At 37.1% G+C, this 12,278-nt stretch overlaps 1 protein-coding gene across 2 annotated transcripts in view; it reads left to right on the top strand.

Moving 5' to 3' along the window:
- PPP1R1C (protein phosphatase 1 regulatory inhibitor subunit 1C) overlaps positions 1–12,278 on the top strand; it is a 136,284-nt gene that overhangs the window by 106,877 nt on the left and 17,129 nt on the right. The gene's annotated exons all lie outside the window — the stretch shown is intronic.

The raw sequence follows: 12,278 nt of genomic DNA on the forward strand, positions 1-12,278 counted from the left end.
CATCCCATATGGGTGCTGGTTTGAATCCCGGCTGCTCCACTTCTGATCCAGCTCTCTGCTATGGCCTGAGAAAGCAGTGGAAGATGGCCCAGGTGCTTGAGCCCCTGCACACATGAGGGAGACCTGGAAGGGGCTCCTGGCTCCTGGCTTTGGATTGGCACAGCTCCGACCAATTGGAGAGTGAACCAGCAGATGGAGGACCCATCTCTCTCTCTCTCTGCCTCTCCTTCTCTCTCTGTGTAACTCTGACTTTCAAATAAATAAATAAATCATAAAAAAAAATCCTTTATGCCAGTAGATAGCAGACATCCCAAAGCTCTAGCCTCCCACACACATAGGAATATCAAAAACAGAAAAATCTAAGTTTTTCCATCTGGAGGGTTTATATATCAACAGTTTAGAAAAATAAACAAAATACATTATTACAACTGTGCCTAGAGAAATTCAAACTGAGTTCAAAACGCCATTTATTTATTTTTGGGATATCCTTCCATTTATTTCAGTATTTTTCCTCAAGAAACCTTTTATTTAAGGAATACAAATTTCATGTATTTCATAAGTACAACTTTAGGAATATAGTTATTCTTCCCATCATACTTACCTTCCCACCCACAACCCTCATACCCACCCATCATACCTCCCCCTCCTCCCTCCCCATTCCCTGTCCCATTCTCCACTAAGATCCATTTTTGATTAACTTTATACACAGAAGACCAATGTATACTTAGTAAAGAGTTCAACAATTTGCACAGAAAATTAAAAAAAAAACAACAACTTGGTCTTGGTGAATTATCTTTCTGCTGTGTTGTTGGATTAAATTGCTAGAATTTTTTGGGGGGGGGGCTGGAATGTCTTTTTTTAACTTTTATTTAATAAATATAAATTTCCAAATTACAGCTTATGGCTTACAAAGGCTCCCCCCCCTCCATAACTTCCCTCCCACCCACAACCCTCCCCTCTCCCGCTCCCTCTCCCATTCCATTCACATCAAGATTCATTTTCAATTATCTTTATATACAGAAGATCAATTCAGTATACTTTAAGTAAGGATTTCAACAGTTTTCACCCACACAGAAACACAAAGTGTAAAATACTGTGTGAGTACTAGTTATAGCATTAATTCACATTGTACAACACATTAAGGACAGAGATCCTACATGAGGAGTAAGTGCATAGTGACTCCTGTTGTTGAGTTAACAAATTGACACTCTTGTTTATGCTGTTAGTAATCACCCTAGGCTCTTGTCATGAGTTGCCAAGGCTATGGAAGTCTTTTGAGTTCGCCAACTTTGATCTTATTTCAACAAAGTCATAGCCAAAGTGAAAGTTCTCTCCTCCCTTCAGAGAAAGGTACTTCCTTTGATGGCCCGTTCTTTCCACTGGGATCTCACTTGCAGAGATCTTTCATTTAGGTCCTCCTTTTTTTTTTTTTTTTTTTTTTTTCCCAGAGTATCTTGGCTTTCCACGCCTGAAATACTCTCATTGGCTTTTCAGCCAGATCCGAATGCCTTATGGCTGATTCTGAAACCAGAGTGCTGTTTAGGGCATCTGCCATTCCTAGGAGTCTGCTGTGTATCCCACTTCCCATGTTGGATGGTTCTCTTCTTCTTAATTCTATCTGTTAGTATTAACTGTTGAGGATTTTTATGTCTATGTTCATCAGGGAATTTGTCTGTAGTTCTCTTTCTCTGTTGCTTCTTTTTCAAGTTTAGGAATTAAGGTGATGCTGGCATCATAGAAAGAATTTAGGAGGATTCCCTCTCTTTCAATTGTCCTGAATAACTTGAGAAGAATTGGAGTTAGTTCTTCTTTAAATATCTGGTAAAATTCATTGTAAAGCCATCTGGTTCTGGGTTTTCTTTGTTGGTATGGTCTTTATTACTGATTCAATTTCTGACTTGGTTATGGGTCTGTTTAGGTTTTTTATGTCTTCATGGCTCAATTTAGGTATGTTGTATATGTCCAGAAATCTATCCATTTCTTCTAGGTTTCCTGGTTTGTTGGTATACAGTTCTTTGTAGTAATTTCTCATGATTCTTTTTATTTCTATGGTGTCTATTGTTACATTTCCTTTTTCATCACTAATTTCATTAGTTGGTTCTCCTTTTTTGGTTAGTTGGGTCAATGGTTTGTCAATTTTGTGTAGTTTTTCAAAAAAAAAGCTCTTCATTTTGCTGATCTTTTGTATTTTTGGGGGGGATTTACTTTTGTTTATTTCTGATCTAATATTAATTATCTCTTTTCTCCTACTAGTTTTGGGTTTGGTTTGCTGTTGTTTTTTGAGGACCTTGAGATGCATTGATAGCTCATTTATTTGGTGCATTTCCAATTGTTTGATGTAGACGCCAATTGCTATAAGCTTTCCTCTTAACACTGCTTTTGCTCTATCCCTTAAGTTTTGATATGTTGTATTGCTATCTTCATTTTTTTCCCCTGAAATTTTTTGATTTCTTTTTTGATTTCTTCTATGACCCACTGTTCATTCAGGAGCATGTTATGTTGTTCACACTCCTTATGTTTGCTTGTGTTCTAGACATTCCTGAGTTGTTGATTTCCATCTTTATTCCATTGTGGTCTGAGATGATGCATGCTGAACTTTATTTTTTTGAATTTGCTGAGACTTGCTTTATGGTCTAGCATGTTGTCAGTCCTATAGAAAGTTCCATGCTGCGAAGAATCTGTATTCTTCAACTGTAGGATGAAAAGTTGTGTGTGTGTGTGTATATATATATATATATATATATATATATATATAAAGTCCCTTTGGTCTATAGTGTCAATTAACTCTATTGATTCATTACTGATTTTCTGTCTGGTTGATCTTTCCATTGCTGAAACTGGGGTATTGAAATCCCCCATTATTATTGTATTTGAGTCTATGTCTCCCTTTAGATTCATTAACATTTCTTTTCAATAGCCAGGTGACCTGTAATTAGGTACATATATGTTTATAATCGTCACTTCTTCCTGTTGAATAGATCTCTTTATCATTACATAGTGTCCTTCTTTCTCTCTTAACAGTTTTTGTGTTAAAGTTTATTTTGTCTGATATTAGGATGGCTACACCAGCTCTTTTTGGTTTCTATTGCACTAGAATATCTTTTTGCATATTTTCACTTTCTGTTGGCATGCATCTTTTTTGGTGAGATGTGCTTTTTGTAGGCAGCAAATAGATGGGTTTTATTTTTTAATCCATTTAGCCAGTCTGTGTCATTTAACTGAGAGTTGATGCCATTTACATTCAAGGTAATTATTGGTAATGAATTGTCTTGCCATTTTCCCATAAATAGTCCTAATTAGTGGTAGGTGCTCCAGTTTATGGAGTTAAACTGAAGTAGAATTATATTATGAATATATTTTTGCCTTAAAACTGAAAAATTTGGGTGAGCACAGTGGTCAAGACCCTGGTTAAGACACTTGGGTTTCATATTAGAGTGCCTGGATTCACTATCTGGCTCTGACTTTTGACTCCAGTTTCTTGCTAATGTGGATCCTTGGAGGCAGCAGTGGTAGTTCAAATAACCTGGATTGTGTTCCTGACTCCCAGCTTTGCCCTGTACAGGCATTTGGGGGATTGAATCAGTGGGGGATGAGGGAGGGGGATGGCTCTTTTTATTTATGTGTCTCTCTTTCAAATAAATTAATAAAATTAAAGAAGAAATTGAAAAATTTATTGTTATTGTTACTGTTAAAGGCCAAATGATAGAGTTAGGATCAGGAAATTAGTAGGGGTAGCAGAAGGGAGCCTCACTTTGTGTTGGTGAATAATAACCATAAGTATTGATAATGTAAAATGAAAGAGCAAATGAAAGAGCAAGAAATTTCCAGAGTAATCCTCCCTTCTTTCTACACAACTGTTTGACTGTCTGTGGGGTGGTTGAGGTAAGTTATGTTTATGTGAACTTTACTTTTACCTAGAATTGGCTGTGATCATAATGTGAAGAAAAATTGCATAAGTGGCAAAATATAGATGAACAAGAACAACAACAACAAAAAAAACCCTGTATTGCATCAAGAATGATAGAATTGTAAATCCCAGTTATTTGTATTACAAAGCCTAATTGAAAGAATGAGTTAGTAAGGAAGAAGCTCAAGTTATTTTATTTGAGGATTTAAAAAAAGTTTTTATTTTCTATATTTTCCTAGAATCTTCAGGAGATTGATTTTTAATGTCTTATGATAGCATGTATGTCAGTATCTGATGTAATCTTCTATACATTTATCACTGAAGTAATTTACAGGACATAATGAGAGCTCTCCATAAATGCTTAGAGCTTCATGTTAATAATTTTATTCCTTCAGATACCAAGAAAAATCTGAAGCAAATTTTGACCTCTGATCTGCAACCCTATGATACTGATCCTTCAAAACACCACTTGTAGCGGGACAATTCTGGTTTTAAAAATAAAGTCCCAAATTTTCTCCATTATAGCAGTTTTATCCTTATCCATGGTTTCACAGTTTTAGACACCCACAGCTAACAGTGGTCTGAAAAAGTAAAATGGAAAATTCCAGAAATAAGCAATTTATACATTTTAAATGACTTTTATTATACTATATTGTTATTTTTTCTATTTTATTAATAGTTATCATATTTAATTGTTCCTAATTAATAAATTAAACTTTGTCAAAATATTGTACGTGTAGAAAAAAAATAGAAGCTATATAGTATTTGGTACTATCCAGTTTCAGGTCTCCACTGAGAGTCATGTAATGTTTCTTCCATGGAATAAGGGGAGGGTGGACTACTGTACTTTAGTTCTGGCAATAAGTCTCAGATTTAGCAGTAACTCAAAAAATACTCATGAGATACAGTGAAATATTTGCCATCTTTGTCCAGTTCTGCATTCATGAGTTTCTTTCAAAGCTGGGGAAATGCATGAAGAAAATATTCCAGTTTCTTTTCATTATGCCTTCCTGTTTCCATCTCAAAAGGAGATTTCAGGGAAGCTATAAGACAGAAAAATGGGTTAATCAGGATGCTTTGGGTTTCATATATCAAAAATAAAATATAAAGGGTCAGTCCTGTGTTGTAATGGGTAGAGCCACCACCTGCAATGCTGGCATCCCATATGCATGCTGGCTTGAGTCCCAGCTGCTCTATTTCCAATTCAACTCTCTGCTATGGCCTGGGAAAACAGTAGAAGATGGCCCAAGTCCTTGGGCCCCTGCACCCACATGGGAAGACCTGGAGGAAGCCCCTGGCTCTTGGCTTTGGATTGGCGCAGCTACAGCCATTGCTGCCAACTGGGGAGTGAACCAGCAGATGAAAGACATAGCTCTTCCTCTCTGCCTCTCCTCTTTCTGTGTAACTCTGAATTTCAAAAAAATAAATCAATATTTAAAAAAACAAAGATCTACCATCTTCTGGTTCATTTCCCAAAGGGTTGCAATGACCAGAGTTGGGCTAGGCCAGCAGCCAGGATCCTAGAACTCCATCCTCATCTCCCACACGGGTGGCAGAGGCCCAAGTACTTGGACCATCTTCTGCTGCCTTCCTAGGTGCATAAGCAGTGAGCTGGAATGGAAGAAGAGCAACCAGGACTCAAACTGGCCCTCTGATATAAGATGCCAGTGTTGCAAGCAGGGCTTAACCTACTTTGCCACAGCAGAAGCTCCAAAGAATAGGCATTTTTGTTGTTGTTGCTGGTAATAGCAAAATCAGAAATCTCCCATATTTTTATAAAGCTCACATAAAAAATACTCATAAAGCTTCACACATGCATACTATACTATCTAGATTGTGTCATGAATTTTTTAAAATATGCAACCAAGTAAGTAAAACTTTTGTTGAGAAACTAAGTAAATTGTATGGTTAAACACTTTCCCCTCTTATTCTTACATTTGAGTATAGCAGGCTAGAAAGAACAGAAAACTAGGATTTTAAGCAAAAAAAATAATATTTTTTCTTTCATGTAAGTTACATAAAATTGCTAGTGTTTATAAAATTTGAGCAATAAATTACTCCTTTCATCAAGTATTCTTAAAGAATTGCTTTAAGAAGAAGAAACTAAAAAATGGTGTGAACTCATCCATGGAGAGTTTGTTAGCCTTTGACGTAAAAAGAAGAGAGGCTAGGATTTGACATGTCTAAGACAAGACCAACTGTAGGACAGCAAATTGAAGAAGAATGTAGGCCAGTGAGCCCCATGGCAATACAATTATGTTGCTATTATGTAAAGAGAGGGCCAAAGTAAAGCTACCTGTGAAGAAGAATCTGTGAACAATGGTAAATCTGACAGAAAGACAGGGTCAAGGAAAATAGGCACAAACCTTGGACTGCGAACTACATGAGCTCAGATCAAGCAGAGGTCGACGAGCAGGACACTCTCCTCCTTGAGGAGCTCCCTGGTGGTCAACAAGCTGAATGATGAGAAACAAACTGAGCCACAGAGAGAATGGAGGAGAATAGCCTTGGGATATGGAGAGACCGTCAACTCATCATGATCTGAACTTTCCAATAGAAGAAAAAAGTTTTAGAAATGGGATAATTACTGAGGAGACCTAAATACATAATGAGATTCATTTATTTCACTTACATGTACCCAATGGGATTAATTAATTATGTTTAGTGATCAGAGACTAGGGAAAAATACCATTTATTCTTTTCATCTTTAAGATTTACTTCAAGTTTTCACACTACTAGGTAGAATTTTAGGATTATAATTCTGAATCTATATTGGTAAATTAAAATAGTATAGAAGACTGATGCAAACTCCAGCACCAAAACACTCTATCCTTTTCTATTTTTCTCTTTTTCCCCATGATTTCAATCCAAATTTAGTCTTGATTCTGTTGTGCATTGGATGGGTTTTGACATGAATATTAACATGTATTTGCCAATATAGTATCATATAGAATAGCTTTATTGCCCTCTAAAACCCTCTGTGTTTTGCTTCTTCATCCCATCTACCCCTCAACTCCTCCCAACTACTGATGGTTTTAGTCTCTCCATAGTGTTGCCTATTTTGGGGCATCATGAAGTTTGGATAATATGGGATGTAGCCTTTTCAGATATGTATCTTTTAAAAAATATTTAAGGTATATAACTTTCATGAATTATATGTATACAAATTTAGGAACATAGTGATACTTCCCACCCTACCTTCCCCTTCACCTACACTCCCACCTTTCTTCCTCTTCCCTCTCCTATTTCCAATCTTAATTTTTATAAAGATCTATTTTCAGTTTACTTTGTACTCATAAGATTAACTTTACACTAAGTAAAGAGTTCAACAAATAGTATGAAGAAAAAAACTGTTCAGCAGTAGAGACAAGGGCCGTAAAAAATCATTGAATCTCAAAATGTCCATTTAGCTCCAAAACATTACATTTCAGGTACTCAATTAGTTAACATAGAACAGGGAAAACATATGGTATTTGTCTTTTTGGGACTGTCTTATTTCACTAAGTTTAATGGTTTCCAGTTGCATCCGTTTGAAAAAGGATTTCATTTTTTTTTTAACCACTGAGTAGTTCCATAGTGTAGATATACCACATTTTCTTTATTCATCATCAGTTGATGGAAATCTGGGTTCATTCCATATCTTAACTATTGTGAATTGAGCTGTGATAAATGTGGAGGTAGAAATAACTATTTCATATGCTGATTTCATTTCATTTGGGTAAATTCCTAGGAGTGGGATGGCTGGGTCATACGCAGGTCTATTTTCAGATTTTTGAAGTATCTCCGTACTGTCTTCGACAATGGCTGTACCAGTTTACATTCCCACTAACAGTAGATTAAGCTACCTTTTCCCCCACATCCTTGCAGCATTTATTATTTGTTGATTTCTGTATGAGAACCATTCTAACTGGGGTGAGGTGAAACCTCATTGTGGTTTTGATTTGCATTTCCTTTATGGCTAGTGATACTCAGCATCTCTTCATGTGTCTATTGGCCATCTGAATTTCCTCTTTTGAAAAATGTCTATTCAAGTGGCCAGTACTGTGGCACAGCGGGTAAAGCTAACACCTGCAGTGCTGGTATCTCATATGGGCGCCGTTCGAGTCCTGGCTGCTCCACTTCCAATCCAGCTCTCTGATATGGCCTGGGAAAGCAGTAGAAGATGGCCCAAGGCCTTGGGCCCCTTTACCCATGTGGGAGACCCGGAATAAGCTCCTGGCTTCTGGTTTTGGATCAGCACAGCTCCAGCCGTTGTGGCCATTTGGGGAGTGAACCAACGGAGGGAAGACCTCTCTCTTTCTCTCTCTTTGTCTGTCTCCCCTTCTCTCCATGTAACTCTGACTTTCAAATAAATAAATCTTTAAAAAAAAAAAAAGAAAAATGTCTATTCAAGTCTTTTGCCCATTTTTTAACTGGATTATTTGTTTTGTTGTTGTTGACTTTCTTGAGCTCTTTATAGATTCTGGATATTAATCCTTTATCAGTTTCATAGTTTGCAAATATTTGCTCCAATTCTGTCAGTTGCCCCTTCACTTTGCTGAGTGTTTCTTTTGCAGTACAGAAGTTCTCAACTTGATGCAATCTCATTTGTCAATTTTGGCTTTGATTGCCTGTGCTTCTGGTATCTTTTCCAAAAAGTTTTGCCTGTGCCAATGTCTTGCAGAGTTTCACCAATGTTCCTGAGTAATTTGGTGGTATCAGGTCACAGATTTAGGTCCTTGATCCAATTTGAATGGATTTTTGTGTAAGGTGTAAGTAAGGGGTCTTATTTCATACTTCTTCATATGTAGATCCAGTTTTCCCAGCACCATTTGTTGAAGAACTGTCTTTGCTCCAGGGATTGATTTTAGCTCCTAAGTCAAAGATAAGTTGCCTGTAGATATATGGATTGATATATTTGATTTCCGGGGTTACTATTCAGTTCCACTGGTCTACATGTATATATATATATATATATATATATATATATATATATATATATATATATATATTGCCAGTACCAGGATGTTTTGATAACTGTCTCGAATATTTCTTAAAATTTGGTATTGTGATCCCTCCAGCTTTGTTTTTGTTGTATAAGATTACTTTGGCTACTTGGGGTTTTTTAGGTGCCCATATGAGTTCTAGCATAATTTTTTCAAGATCTGAGAAGAATGTCACTGGAATTTTGATTAGGATCACATTAAATCTACACATTGCATTCAGTAGTATGGCATTTTGATGATATTAATTCTTCCAATCTACAAACCTAGAGAATTTTTCCATTTTTCTGTGTCTTCTATTTCTTTCTTTAATGTTTCATTATTTTCATTAAAGAACTTTGACCTCCTTGGTTAAATTTATTCCAAGGTATTCAATTTTTTGTAGCTGTTATGAATGTGATTGATCTTGGTTCTTTCTCAGCCATGGCATTGTCTGCTATTGATTTTTGTGTGCTAATTTTATATCCTGACACTTTACCAAACTCTTTTATGAGTTCTAATAATCTCTCAGTGGAGTCTTTTGGTTCCTCTATATATAAAATCATGTCATCTGCAATTACAGGAAGTTTGACTTCCTCTTTTCCCATTTTTATCACTTTGATTGCTTTTTCTTGCCTAATGGCTCCAGCTAATAGCAGTGGTGAGAGTGGGCATTCTTGTCTGGTTCCTAATCTTAGTGGGGTTGCTTTCAAGCTTTCCCTATTCAATTAGATGCTGGCTATTCATTTGTCATAATGCCTTGATTGTGTTGAAGAATGTTCCTTCTATACCCAATTTGTTTAAGGTTTTCATCATGAAGGACATAAGTTCTTTCACCTGAAAGAAATTTTAGTAGGTTGAAAAGCATTCATAATTTGCAGTTTTAATGAAATGAATGTGTAGTTGTAATTTCTTCAACTTAAATGCATTGAACATTTATGCTTTCAGGCATTGATTTAGGATCTGCTGATCAGTCAGTTAATCAATATGTTCCTCCGATTTCATTATGATCTGAACAGTTTGGGGGTGGGAGACACATACCACAAAACCTTAAACAAATACATTTTACAACAGGAAGGAAGAAGTGCTCTAACAAAAGGACAAAAGAAATCACAGGAATAAGAGAAAGAAGCATGGGATATTTTAGGCGGTAAAGTCAGGAAGGCAAATCTGGAATGGTGACATTAAGCTGAGACCTGACTGCTTAAACAAATGATGAGAAGAAATAAGTCACGTGGATCTGTCAGAGAAAAGCGGATTCAGGAAAAGAGCAGAGAGGGACAAGTCCTTGAGGCTTGAGAAGCTCTATTTGTAAAAGATCAGTGTGCTGAGCAAGTGAGGGGACAGGCGGAGGAGATAAGATCAAAGGAAGACAGGACTTAAGTCCCTAATAAGCACTTTGAAATCCATTCATAGGATAATGGGATGTTGTTGACGAATGAGTGACATGATTTGGTTTGTTTTTACTTTAAAAAGATTCATGACTGGGGAATTGCCTATGGGTGGAAGGAGAGAAAGTGGGGAGACCAATCAGAAGGCTAGTGAGGTCATCAAGGTAGAGATTAGTGGTAGATTGGACTAAGGTGTTGTGCTGATATTGAAATGAAGAAATTTTGCATTTGGGATATAATTTTGCATGTAGAGTCTTTAAAATTGTGTCATGAATCGGAAGATTAATATGGTGGTGGCATTAAGAACTAGAATTTTTGTACCAGACGCTGGGGAGAATAAAGGAGAGGAAGGGATGGGGTAAGGTTGAACAGTAAGCACTAAGCTATTAATAGGAGAAATATAGGTGTTCTATTTCATAGTAGGTGACTATATATAACAAAAGTGTACTGTAAATGAGGGTGTTTCCAAAAGTTCATGGAAACTGTAACAAAAATTTAGTTTATTTTGGTGCAAAAGAACTAAAAATCCATTCATATTAAAAGTTCTTGGACTAGTCCCGGTCAGGGTGTTGGATTCTGTCCTGGTTGCCCCTCTTCCAGGCCAGCTCTCTGCTGTGGCCCGGTAGTGCAGTGGAGGATGGCCCAAGTGCTTGGGCCCTGCACCCCATAGGAGACCAGGAGAAGCACCTGGCTCCTGGCTTCAGACCAGCACAGCTCCGGCTGTTGCAGCCATCTGGGGAGTGAACCATCGGCTGGAAGACCTCTCTCTCTCTCTCTCTCTCTCTCTCTCTGCCTCTTCTCTCTCAAATAAATAGATAAATGTTTAAAAAAAAGTTCTTGAAAAATGCATACCATGGAAAAACTATACATGGATTTCAAAAACTCAAATTTAGTGTCAAACTAAATTTGACTTATAATTCTATTTTCCATGAATTTCCTGAGTTTTACTTATTGTATTAGTCAACTTCCCCTTATGACAACACAATACCTGACACAACATACTTATGAAGGAAAGAGATTTTTTTGGCTTATGGTTCTGGAAATTCAAAGGTCAAGTGGCTCCACTGGTTCAGCATCTGCTGATGTTCTCACTGGCAGAGTAGCACATGATGAGAAGGAGAAGATGTGTCTATGTCTGTCATTATAAAGCCACCATGAGTCAATCATGGGGTCCTAACCTAACAATCTAATCATTTCTCTTTAAAACATCGTAATGGGATCAAGTTTTCACCCTCTAATGTCATTAACATAAGACTTTGGGAACCAAACCTTTTAACACACGGGCCTTTGGGAGACATTCAACATCCAAACAATACCCATACCAGCACTTGCATTCTTAAAAAGTTAGAAGAAAGGATTTGAATGTTTTTACCATATGACCAGTGTTAGAAGAGATGTTTTTCTTGATTTGAAATTACACATGTATACATGTATTGAAACATCTCACGGCACACCAATAAATATGTGAAATTTTTATGTGTCAATTAAAAAGACAAAAAGAAAGAATCAGTCCTTTTGGGAAGTGATTGGATCACTGCTCTCAGGAATGGATGAATGCCTTATTAGGCTTGGAAGGAATTAGAACAGGTCCTGTTCTCTTCTAAACTCCTGTGGTATGAAGACACAGCAACGCCAGGGATATGACCTTAGAGTTCCCATCCTCTAAACGCTGAGAAATTTCTCTCCTTTAATAATTTCCCAGCCTCAGTATTTTATTACATATACACAAATAGATCCAGATGATATACACAGGTAATGAAATAAATATCTCATAGAAATATCTGCACTTGCATTGGAGTTCGATTGGAGTATTATTTGAAATAGACAAGACACAACCTAAGTTTCCGCTGGTAGATAAAGAATATATGGGGGCCGGCGCTGCAGCTCAATAGGCTAATCCTCCGCCAGTGGCACTGGCACCCAGGGTTCTATTCCCAGTCAGGGCGCCAGATTCTGTCCTGGTTGCCCCTCTTCCAATCCAGCTCTCTGCTATGGCCCGAGAGTGCAGTAGAGGATGGC

This window comes from Lepus europaeus, chromosome 1 (assembly GCF_033115175.1).
Source record: "Lepus europaeus isolate LE1 chromosome 1, mLepTim1.pri, whole genome shotgun sequence".
Taxonomy (NCBI): Eukaryota; Metazoa; Chordata; class Mammalia; order Lagomorpha; family Leporidae; genus Lepus; species Lepus europaeus.